The sequence below is a fragment of the Diabrotica undecimpunctata genome, chromosome 4, assembly GCF_040954645.1.
Source record: "Diabrotica undecimpunctata isolate CICGRU chromosome 4, icDiaUnde3, whole genome shotgun sequence".
In the NCBI taxonomy this organism is placed as follows: Eukaryota; Metazoa; Arthropoda; class Insecta; order Coleoptera; family Chrysomelidae; genus Diabrotica; species Diabrotica undecimpunctata.
The window spans coordinates 4,448,206-4,461,132 of NC_092806.1; the positions used below are offsets into that span (position 1 = coordinate 4,448,206).

At 32.3% G+C, this 12,927-nt stretch overlaps 1 protein-coding gene across 2 annotated transcripts in view; it reads left to right on the forward strand.

Annotated features, from left to right (window-relative positions):
* Nucleotides 1-4,802: 4,802 nt before the first annotated feature.
* The window catches only part of LOC140439066 (uncharacterized), a 65,698-nt gene continuing 57,573 nt past the window's right edge, over nucleotides 4,803-12,927 (forward strand). For both annotated transcript variants that reach the window (XM_072528719.1, XM_072528720.1), the window contains exon 1: nucleotides 4,803-4,968. The gene's annotated coding sequence lies outside the window, so the exon portion shown is untranslated. The remainder of the gene's footprint in view (nucleotides 4,969-12,927) is intronic.

A 12,927-nucleotide genomic window follows, 5' to 3' on the forward strand; every position in this document is an offset into this window, starting at 1 on the left:
TTTTGTTTAAAGGTGCAGTAAAGCACGCCAATGAGTTTGCACAAATCTTCATATGGCATCAACATCAAACGTCCCGTTTTGTGATTGTAACTGCAAACGTAAGACTTTATAAATTACAATAAAACAAAATAACATTCTTTCTTGCCATATTTGTATACATCACAGAAAACTTTCAATCTGCTGTTATTAGCATTTTTTAACATCTGCACATATGCGCCCACATGACAATACCTTCCTGCTATGACAAAATTCCAGTTCGACCCACGAGATATTACGTGCACAACAGCAAGACGGCTGACCGCTATTTATTCCCAGAAATTTTAAAGGCCTTCAGCTTTTAAATGACCCCCAGTAGCTTACCTTGCAATATACCTGTTTCGGGCATTCTCAATCGTACCCAATTCTTCGCCCACGCTTTAAACACATCTTGGTCTCGTTCATGTACGAATTGACGCATGCGTTTCTTCCTACGCTTAGCTCAGTTGCTGTGTTGCCGGTCGTATTCATTTGGTACGGACTTTACTAAAATTATAAATCTTGTTGATTTTAATTATTTGTTGGTTATATTTATTTCAGAACCAGAAAAGGACAGAGTAGTACTGAGCTACGTGAAATATACATACCTATATAATAAACGACAAATTCGTATCTCTGTAAATATAGCATTATTATTAAAAACAATTTATTTATTTATTAATAATTACAGGATGATAATAATTAGCCGAATAATGTAACAGAACTATTAGATATTAAGATTTGCTAAATAACGAAGTACTTCTTTATTATAGCTCTACAGTCTTTGATGATCCTCGGCTTTCCATAAAAGATGCTTCCAGAATTTCTATTCAGGGTCAGTAGTACTCAGTAGGTATTCTCCATATACAATGTAGATCTGCTTTCACATAGTCTAGAAAATGTTTTTCTTTTTGCCTTGTCTCTATCCACAGGTTTTTCAAACATCGAAATTCAAGCCAGTTCTTCATCTTTCGTCTTTAAGACATACCCCACCCATCTTAATCTGTTGAATTCAATTATTTTTCTAATATTTGGTTCTCTGTATAACTTAAAATTAAACCATTTTCTTCATAATTCATTATAGGAAATTTACAGCTCCATATACTCTCCTAACGACTTTTCTTTCAAAAGTTTCCAAGATATTCATACGTCTTTGAAGTGTCCAAGAGCCGTTTGTTAAAGCTGGTCTTCTTGGCCCCACAGGTATTTCAAACATCATAGTTTCAGGCAGACATGCCGTATCAATATTAATCTATTAAATTCAATTGGTTCTATGATATTTGGTTCTCTGTATAAATTAAAATTAAACTATTTCCTTCATAATTTATTATAGGTCATTTACAACTCCATATATACTGTCCTTATAGGACTTTTCTTCCAAAAGTTCCCATGATATTCACATGTTTTGAGTAAGTGTTCAAGAGCCGTTTGTTAAAGCTGGTCTAATCAGAATTTTATAAATTTTAGTTTTTATACTTCTCGTGAGATTTCTTGATTTTAGTTGTTTCATATGCCAATGTAGCATACGTTAGCAAGGAGGATTCTTCTCCTGATTTCGTTATTCGTATTATTTTTTATATCAGCAAGATAGCCAAGAAATATAAAAAATGGTCTGTATCTGTCTTTTGAGCATCTGTTTTTCGGGCATAAATTTATATTCTTATCTCATCTTCTTTGGTCATTTTCCCTTACAATCTGCTTCTTCTGCTGCTAGATGTATTTGGGTCTTCACATTTTTATATCTACTAGATTAGATAATAACTAGCGGACCAACTCGACATCGAGTTTTTTAAATGAAATTTTTATTTTGCGAGAAAAATATACAATATATACAATGACCGGAAGTAAAAATATTTTTATCAATAACTCAAAAACTATAAATGATAATTTCGTGAACTTACATTTTTGAACTCTACGTTGAATTCTCTATTGATTTGACTAATAAAAACGAAACCGGAAGTCGACCTCAAAACCGGAATGCAATTTTTAGTTCATCAAATGTCGACATGGATATCATTTAGCAGGTAATTTTGCATGCTGATCACGAATCCGGTGTCAGATTTGCTCTATCTTGACGTTTTATGCCCGTTTCGGGTCACTTCCGGTGTCGGATCGCAACCGGAAGTACATATTTAGATTCGTCTCGACGAGACATTTCGATCCATATATACATTGTGGGGTCTAAAACTTAAAGTAAATTTTAACTTCCGGTCATCTCAAAACCGGAAGTGAATTTTTGTACCAAAAGTATATCTTGACAATCTCATACGTAATATTAATAATATTCCGAAAAAATATTTTAATTATCTAATATGGTTTTTGAGTAAAGTGGTGGACAAGAAAAGGGCTTAGCGTTTTAGTATATAAGATGCTGAAAATAAATTTAAATTTATGCCCCTGAAGTTGCTCTAGGTAGCGAAAGTACTTGGGCATGATTTAGTTAATAAAACTGTGCTCGATATCTGCCTTTCATTTGATCAAAGTTAATTTAAATTTAGACCGAATGATTCAGTCATCAATGATAAATTTGACGAAGAATAAAAAAAATTATTTATTCAGTAGGCAAAATCATATCATTAAATATGGATGAGCTAGGAAATCAAGATTTAAAATACACCTCCATGTAGATTTGATAGAAGCTGAAGTAAGACTTAAAAAAAAACGGGTGTGGCAGTCCAGTGGGACTGCCGGTTAAAGTTACACTTCTATACACGCATTCGCCGTTACAAATTTATTTGGGAGTCAATCTGCACAATCATTACATATGTAATGCTATAGGTAAGACATAGCAGAAAGAGAAACAGAATTAATAACAACTTACTAACAATTAATAAACAACATTTGACCTGTAATAGGAGTATAGTAAATGAAGGATTGAATCAATATTTTGATGAAAATGTATATTTTTATTTTCATATATGTATAATGCAAAATTATAAAATGCAATATTCATAAGTATTTAAAAATGACAATAATATACATAACTTTTCTATTTACGCATATGTTTAATTTACCATGTAATAAGTCCATAAAAAAGTCCTCCCCGACTGGGAATCGAACCCCGGTCTCTCGCGTGACAGGCGGGGATACTGACTACTATACTACCGAGGTCATGACACAAATGTATTTAAAAATTGACAGTTCTGGGTCATACAGTGATTTATTGAGATTATTATTTTGAAATACAAAAGACTAATATAATTATGAACATTTAATAAATAATACAAAACATATCACATAAATAATAATATTAATAAATATTTTATTATATATAATATTATATGTATATGTATATATATATATATATATATATATATATATATATATATATATATATATATATTTATATATATAATATTAAATATATATACAAAAGGAACATTTTTATATTTGAGAGGGGAAGAGAGAGAAAATATATCTTCTGTCTCTCTCTTACTCATTATCTTACATATGTAATGGTTTCACAGATTCACTCCCATACAAATTTCCAACGTGGAGCGCGCGTATAGAAGTATAACTTCAAAAGTAACAATTTTTAACCTTCAAAAGCTCTCGACTGACTTGATTGGATCTCTCAGCATAATAGAAAATCGATGTTTCCAGTGTTTAACCAACTAATGGTAAAATGTGCCACAATTCCTGTAACAAGTTGTACTTGTGAGAGAATATTTTCTAAGTTGAGCATAATAAAATCGGAACTTCGATCGACATTGCTGTAGGACCGTTTGAAGCACCTAAAATGTGCCTCCAGTAAGTTGTCGTTCATTTCGCGGTCTTCCTACCGATCGTCTTCCTATTGGGGAACTGTCTCTTGTTGTCTTTACTACTCTATTTGTTGTCATTCGGCTTATATGATCGTTCCATTCTACTCTTCTATTTTTTACCCAGTTCTTGATGTTCTCCACTTTGCATCTACGTCGTATATTTGTACTTCTAGCTCTGTCCCATAGTGTCTGACCATCAATTTTTCTTTTATCTCTGGTGTTTCTAACATCTTTTTTGTCTTCTCAGTCTGATGACTGCTGTGTAAACTATGTCTTTCATTTCTTTCCCGATATTTTTGGTTAAACAACAGAGGACTCAGGGAATTTCCCTATCTTATCCCTTTGCCAGCTTGAACAGGGTCAGTTAGTTCTTTTTATTTTACTTTTATTGTGTCGTTTTGGTAGATATTTTCGATCGTTTTGATTATTCCCTTTAATTTAACCCAGTCAAATGCCTTCTTAAGGTCCACGAAACATAGATATGCCGGTTTTTTGTATTCTAATGATTTCTCTTGAACTTGCTTCATTATAAATATAGCATCGATGCATGTTGCTGTTCTTTTGTTAATGTTATAATTTCATTCAGTTTATTAATTATCCCTTTGGTTGTTAATTTTATTGTTGTGTTTAATAAATTAATTCCTTAATAAAATATTCTTCAATAGATTAAACCCCAACGACTAAGCCGACAAGAAAACAAGCCAGTTTTGTTACCAAATGCTATGAAGTGGCAGTATCCTATCAGATTTTCAAAAATTAAACATCACAATTTGACTATAGGTTGATAGAAGACCGAGCTAATTGGAAAGAAGTTGTATAGTCAGCAAACACTTAAGAGTTGAAGCGCTACATAATTATGATGATGATAATTTGAGGATTAATTTGAGGATAACAATTGTAAAACTGGATATGGTTGATAAACGATGTCGAGTTAAAAATATATTTCATATAATTCCAAGATCTAAGAAAAAGTGACCCGGCAACATCGCGTCTGACAGAGACGGTTCGCGCCGGCGACTAGCAGGAGCTGATCTCTGAATAGAACAACAGAAAATTCCTGAGATATTGGATCGCGGTGATCGGTGCTATTTCGTGATACCGCCAAGAAAACCAACAGTGCCAAGTGCGCGAGTTTCTTCTGTTTGTGCACATTGCAGGAATAACAGGAATACACTTTACGGATTAGACGGTATGCCCGAATTTTGACAGTTATTATAATCAAATCATTTTAATTAAAAGTTTGTAGAACTAATTTTAAAAAACTGATAAAGCTTTCTTTAGCTTGGTTTATTTTTTTCTCTTGTATTCTGAATACGATCGAGAATAATTATTATGAATTATGGAACAAAAATCTTCCCGTTGTTTACTAAACCAATTTGTTAATTAAAAAAACATAATTATTGTTTACAAATATATTACTTAACTTCCGCGGACAATTTTAGCATCGTTTCTAACAAATAATAAACCTGCAAAAAATTGTTTTTAATGAATATTTTTTCTGTATTTTTAAAATTTAGCTAATAGGTATTTTAAAATTAAATAAAGTAATTTTATTATTTATTTATGATTTATATTTTGAACAAATTAACGCTACCTACTAACGTATTAACAAAGCATACATCTACTTCTGACAGACATGTCAGATTCAGACGAAATATTAAATTAATAATAAAATATTTATAAATATCAATTGATAGTAAATTTAATTATTGTATAATCTAAATAAGGTATTTCAAAATATTTACATGAAATTATTTTAATACAAGGGTCAGAAAAATTTAAACAGATGATTCAATAATTGTTATTAAATGAATGACATTTATGACTTTTAAATTTTTACAATCGTTACGAATCGGATCTTTTATTGGCAGATATTCTTTTAATCTTTTACCTCTCATTTAATGTCTATATTTTGTTAGCTCTTTTTCATGCAATTTTTAATTTAAACCTGCTTATAATAAATATATGATAACAAGAACCATATTGATTGAGATTAGTGAAATTATGAGAAGAAATGCTATTTCATGACGCTAGTCGTGACGCTCTTTTATTTAGCATTTTATTATAGAGAAAAAATAATTCATTATAGAAACTTCATTATAGAAACTTCGCTTCAAAAAATAATCACTTTTGCCGATGATCAGCTGATAATAGAAAATTTTGAAAGTGATCTACAAAGAACCATCTGCAAACTATATCTAATAGTATTATAATATGCAAAATGTTAAAGATGAAAGTTATGTCTTATATACAGTTTAGAAATACTAATTCATCAATAATACAAATAACATGCAATACAAATAATCATCTACCGTAAAATGGGGTGTATAGCTTATAGCAACAGTTTTTTGTCTCTTGATTACCATAGACCACAGCTACTACTTACTCTGTTTGAACTCAGAAATATGTTAAGTGCTTAAAAACTTGGTATGACTATGGTACTGCCTACAAGTTAATTTATTGAAAACAAAATTAACTTATTCTTATTCATATTTCTTCTTCTTCAAGTGCCCTGTCCGTTGCGAACGTTGGCTATTAACATGGCAATTCTGATCTTATTTGCGGCGCTTCTGAATAGTTCGACCGATGTAAGCCCGAACCACTTCCTCAGATTTTGGAGCCACGAGTGTCTTCTCCTGCCTGGCCCCGCTTACTGTCTATTTTTCCCTGGACAATCAATTGCAGTAGACGGTACTTATCGTGTCTCAATATGTGGCCTAGATATTCAAGCTTTCTTTGTTTAATTGTATTCACGATTTCTTTCTTCTTTCCGATTCTTTGGATTACCTCTGTGTTGGTGACATGTTCGGTCCAGGATATACGAAGAATGGGTCGGTACACCCACATTTCGAATGCTTCTAGTTTTCTCGTGAGCGTCTCCGTCAGCGTCCAGGCCTCCACACCATACAGTAAGATCGGAAAAATGTAGCATTTAACTAGACGTAGTTTTAGGGGAAGAGACAAATCCCTGCTTATGAGGAGCTTTTTCATATTGCTAAATGCTGCTCTAGCTCGTTCTTTTCTCGCCTTAATTTCTGTGGCCTGTTCCCATTTTGCATTTACGTTGGTGCCAAGGTACACATAAGATTCTACATGGTCAATTAGTATGTTACTTATCCGTAACTGTCGAGCAGGCTGTTGCTTCCTGCTTATCAGCATCCACTTTGTCTTCTTGAAGTTGAGGCTCAGGCCATATTCCTCACTAACTGAATAAGCTCTTTCCATTACCTGCTGTAATTCGTCTATGGTACTGGCAAGGATCACCGTGTCGTCGGCATATCTTATATTGTTCGTTAACTCGCCGTTTATTTTTATGCCCTCATTTGCATTTTCCATACATTTATTAAATATTTCTTCGGAATAAATATTGAATAGGAGTGGGGATAATATACAACCCTGACGGACACCTCTTTTGATCTGCACACTTTTAGTGAGTTCGTTGCCAATTTTTGCTCTTGCTGTTTGACCCCAGTATAGGTTTGCCACAATTCGAATGTCCTTGTCGTCAATACCTGTCTTTCGCAGAATATCTATCAATTGTTCATGATTGACATTGTCAAATGCTTTTCTAAAATCCACAAAGCACAAATACACGTCCTTATCAACGTCTCTACACCGCTGTATAAGCACCTGGAGAGCGAAAATTGCTTCTCTAGTTCCAAGCGCTTTCCGAAAGCCAAACTGCGATCTTTCAATATTTGACTCACATTTATCATATATTCTTCTATGAATGATCTTAGTGAACGCTTTAGTGACATGATTAATCAAGCTTATAAGCCGGTAGTCATCACAGATCTGGGCATTTGATTTCTTCGGGATTGTAATAAATGTTGACTGCAGCCAGTTCTCCGGGATTTTACCGCTATTATATGTTGTTGTTAAAAAGTTCAACTAGATTATCAAGGAACTGTTTGTCTGATTTACATAGGATCTTTAATATTTCGCAGGGTACATTGTCCGGACCTGCTGACTTATTGTTTTTTAGTGCTGCAATGGCATCTTCTATCTCCGATTTAAGGATTGAAGGTCCTGTTTCTCCTTCTCCATATAGGTGATCATCAGTCCTGTCAGATGCAAATAATTTTTCTATGTATGATTTCCATGTTTCTAAGATCGTTGATGGCTCCGAGATAAGATTTCCATCGCCATCTTTTATGCTGTTGGGTGACTTATTGAATTTCCTCTTGTTTGTCATTGATTTTATTTTTTTGTGCATATTGTAACTGTCGTTTTTTCGTTCGTATTGTTCTATTTCCCTGCATTCGTTGGAAAACCATTTTTCTTTGGCTTCTCGAATTTTCGTTCTTATGATTTTTTTTTTTTTTTGATTTATTCATATTACAAAAAAAAATTTATAAATATATCTGTTGCTATTCATCCCATGAAGTTGCGTGAAAGACAACGCTTGTAAGTATATCACTGTTTTAACTAACAAAGGGTAAATATCAACACGTGATTCTGTTCAGACAATGTACCTATTTGACTCATTTAAAAAATGGATAGCTCATTGACACATAAAGTAAAATTGAAAGAAAGTTACAGAAAACATTTTTAAACCAATATTTAACATTATTGATTTATAGTTATTAACTTCTGGTAACTGTAAGTAAAATTAATGATTTATTGTATTGTTAAACTATCAAAATCATCGTCAAAATGATTAGTCCTTTAATTTTATAGATGTGTGCAATTTTGGTTTCCCAAGCTTGCGGATCACATCATCAGGTGCTTCAAAAGAGCATCTTTATCTGTTTCAGAAAATATTAAGCCATGGAAGATTTTTTTTGTAAAACTTTCCAATATATCTTTCCTCACAAAATTCACCAACCTTGACAACGTATAATCGAACTGAATTTTTGGTATTTTACATAACTTTGACAAAGGCAAAGACCCCAAATAAAAACTTTGACAAATGATTTTTCTTTAAGACCGCGATTGAAAATTAATTCTCTTCGGGAAAATTGTACCTCCATTATGCATCACTGTCTTGCAGTGAATAGTCAAACTCTTCAGGAGTTGATTCATGATCTGTAACAGGTTTTTTGCTTTTTAATGTGCTGCTGTTTATACATTCATCTTTTGTCATTAGAATTGCTGTTTAAAACTCTACAACTGCGACGCTTTTGTCATTAAAGATCGATACTTTGATTATTTTTTGGCTTATCTTTGGTTTGTCAGACTATCTCATAGCTTTCATGTACTGTTTGAAGCTCACATCTAATACTTCAGCGGAAGTTTCATTGTTAACTTCAGAACCTTTGGAAAAAGGCGGCATGTCTAGAACTATATTTGTATCCAATGGAGTAATGTCACATTTTTTGAAACCAGAAATAACATTAATATCTTTTAGTGGCATATAGCTCTTAAGAGAGACCTTATTAAGAATACTTAGAAATCGATCTTTTGGCAAAAAGGCTTTACTTCTGCTCGATATTTGGTTATATTTTAGGAGGATGGAACTCCCAAGTCTGTTTAATTGGGTGGAAAAAAGCCACTTTAAGAGACTGTGTAAGATATATAGAGTTGCTTTACAAAAAAACAAATTTGAGGTTATGTCCTTGGCAAATTTTAATGAATTCTACAGATAGGTGTGAGGCTAAGTTGTCGTCTTTACTCCATTGAGTTTTAATAACTGAGGTATCATGATCTTGACCAGTCTTGAAAGTTATAAGAATTAAATTATCCTGACTTTGTTTGCTTGTATCTGGAGTTTGGTGGCCTCCCAACTCTCCAGGTGTCATAGAGATGCTGTGCTGTATATATCACATATGTCAGTAGGATGATTCCATCGCCAGCAGCAGCAAAAAGTTAACGACACGGACAGTCTCTTTAGGAATAACTGCTCTAAACCATTTTATATTTTGACACATATGAGCCGAGAGCGCTTTCTTGTATCGTACTAGAAAGCTATGGACAAAATCAGGTCCAGGTAGTGATTGCACAAGACCAAGACGACCTCAGCTACATGATGAAGAAACTACAAGAAGAATATATCAAGGCTGGCCTAGATATTAACCTCGCGAAAACAGAGTACCTATCTACAAGTGAAGAAGACATAGAAGATCTACAGATTGATGACAACATAACAATCAAAGGAAAGGATAAATTCAAATACCTGGGGTTTATAAACACGAAAAAGGCAACAACAGAGGAAGAAATTACACAAAGATTAGGACAAACAAGAACAGCAATCCGACAACTTAACTCAGTATGGTGGGATAGACACCTAAATATGAAGACAAAAACGCAGATTTATAAAACATTAGTGCGAAGTATTATGACATATGGGGCTGAAAATTGGATCATAAACAAGAAAAACAGCAGTAAGATAGTAGCAACAGAGATGGAAAGCCTGCGAAGATGCTGCAGATTAACAAAAATGGATAGGAGAAGTAATGACGAAATAAAGCAAAGAACATCAATAGAAACAGACATACTAACATATATAGAACAAAAAAGATTAAAGTGGTATGGCCATGTAAGAAGAACTAGCGACAGCAGATGGATAAAGAGAATAACCGAATGGAACCCCATAGGAAGGAGGAAAAGAGGACGACCCCGAAAATCCTGGAGGAACGAAGTAGACGACGCCATGAGTAAGAGAGGCCTAAACGATGGAGAATGGAACAACAGAGAGAGATGGAAACGGTTGAGCGAGGGAAGGCAGTGAATACTGTAGAATCCCTAAATATATATATTAGCATTCGTAAAGTAAGTAAGTCAATTGACATCTGTTTTCATACATCTATATAGTAAAGGTACATCGGGACGGGGACCAATTGGGTGGGGGTGAACTCTTCAGACACTTAGACTAAGGCTATTGACTATTGTATCACCCATATCTAGGTATATAGTAGGTACAGTATGCTCTATTTCATATTTTTCTGCAACTTTTCTTAAACTACCACCATTATGTACAACAGTAATTGCTTTATATGTTCCGTACGTCATTAATATGCTAAAAGATACAAATCACGATCAGCTGTTAGTTATTTGTACTGAAGGATGAAAACAAACAAAAAAAATATATTGCTATTCACTCCAGCTTTTGAAAAAACTTAAGATAACCTAAAAAATACTTTCTTTGTACAAGTTATTAATTTTGTGTGCATAAAACAATTAGAGTTTTGTTTATAGGATACTCATAGCAATATTTAAAGTAATAAAACAAGACATCCAGAATATCATTGTCATACTTACAAGCAAAGTTTTTGTTGGATGAAAATGTGCCGATTTTTTTCAGCTGAAAGTCAGCCATACTTGATCCGTCAGCAGAATGTAGCAAGCTTTGCTTTCCAATACTAGATGTCAATAACAAGAATATATCAACAATAGTGTGGTATTAGGATTTCGGAGACTATCAATCACAAATCAGACACAATATATATGCAACACACAATACACTAACATATACTCTACGTTAACACACATAACAAACATATAAGGGGTATTAATTTGATATTCCAAGGGTAAAAACATCACTTTCAGACTTTTCAACCATACGCATGTTGTTGCCTATAATATAGAGGCCAAAAGTCAACTATCAATTTGAAAAAACATAACCTACAAACAACAACTTGTTGGTTATACATTTCCCAGAATTTTTGAAAAAATCTGTTTTGAAAACTATTTTCGGAAAGAAACTTATTTAGTTAAAAATAGAATTGTCATTACAGTAAATTGTGGCTTAATACCATATAAACATAATACTGAAAGGAGTTACCAGAAAGAATATATGTTACAAGAAATAATTAAGAAAAGTTGGAGACACGCCATATTGAATCAACTGTAACAACCCCAAGAAGTTTAGCATTTGGTTCGAATCCTAATATAAAACACCTTGAAAAGGTGTATGAATTTTTTTAAGTATATTGGGAAAATATTTTGGAACATTTACAATTTCAAATGCGTTCTAATTCATTATTTATTGATTTTAAATTTTTACCATCTGTTATATTGTAACTGTTTTATTTTATTAAAATATTTAAGATTTCAATCTTTTTTCTACTTTTTTTTTACTTAATAGGATTGCGAATTTCTTCAATTAATATAATTAATGTAATAAATGTAATATCCTGTGCTAATTAACATTAATTATTAATTTAATTAGAATGGCGTATTCAGATTTTATAAAATATATTATAGAAAGTGTATATATATATATATATATATATATATATATATATATATATATATATATATATATTTACATATTCTTATCGTGGCTTATTTTTCCTGGACTATCTATAAATAAATCACTGGAAAATGAGAGGATTGTATTATGCAACGATTTAAATGTCTACGACGTAAAATAAACAATCAACTCCATCATACAACAAATTAAATTTATTCATTAGTTTACCTTTTATGTTAATGATGCTGTTGCATCTCTCTTAAAACGTGTTTCATAACATCATTTTTGACTAATAATATTCCACCGAATCAAAACTTTTTGGTAAGTTTGACACTAATTTTAGGAAAAAGATTTTACGGAGATGGTCCAAAACAAACATAAACGAATTGAAGTAATTTAGTGAAATAAATTAAGTGAATGAGTAAGTGGACGACTACAATAACGATGTGGAATGTTTTCCACCATTATTTGTTGTATTTTTAGTTAGATTATCTATCATCTTTAATAACCTTTCAGTCCTAATCTCAAGAAGTTTATTAACATGAACATTTATTTCAATAGCAGTTGTTAGAATACTTTAGTGTACATGATAATATAGTTTTAAGCCACTGTTCTGAGTAATAATTTAACTTTTGCTTGCAACATCGTTGATATTTTTTATATCTCAATAAATCTGATTTGTAAAGCTTTCTTAGATTTTCCAATCAGAAAGTTGAAACGTCATAAATATATGTTATTTGTGACGAAAAAAATATAGTATTATTATTATAGATAATATTATTTTAATTCCCTAAAAGACGGTCCTGTGATTTGGATTTAGTTTGACCACTTATTCATGTAGTTAAATTGGATCAAGTTCAAACTTCACATTGAAACACACAGAAACATTTATTTTTATACCCGTTACCGAAAGGTTGTCCCACACCAGATATAAATTGATTGCGATCGCAACATTGAATGGAAGATTTAGTATTTCGAACACTACTTATTTGATTTCTTGCATGTTTGGTACAT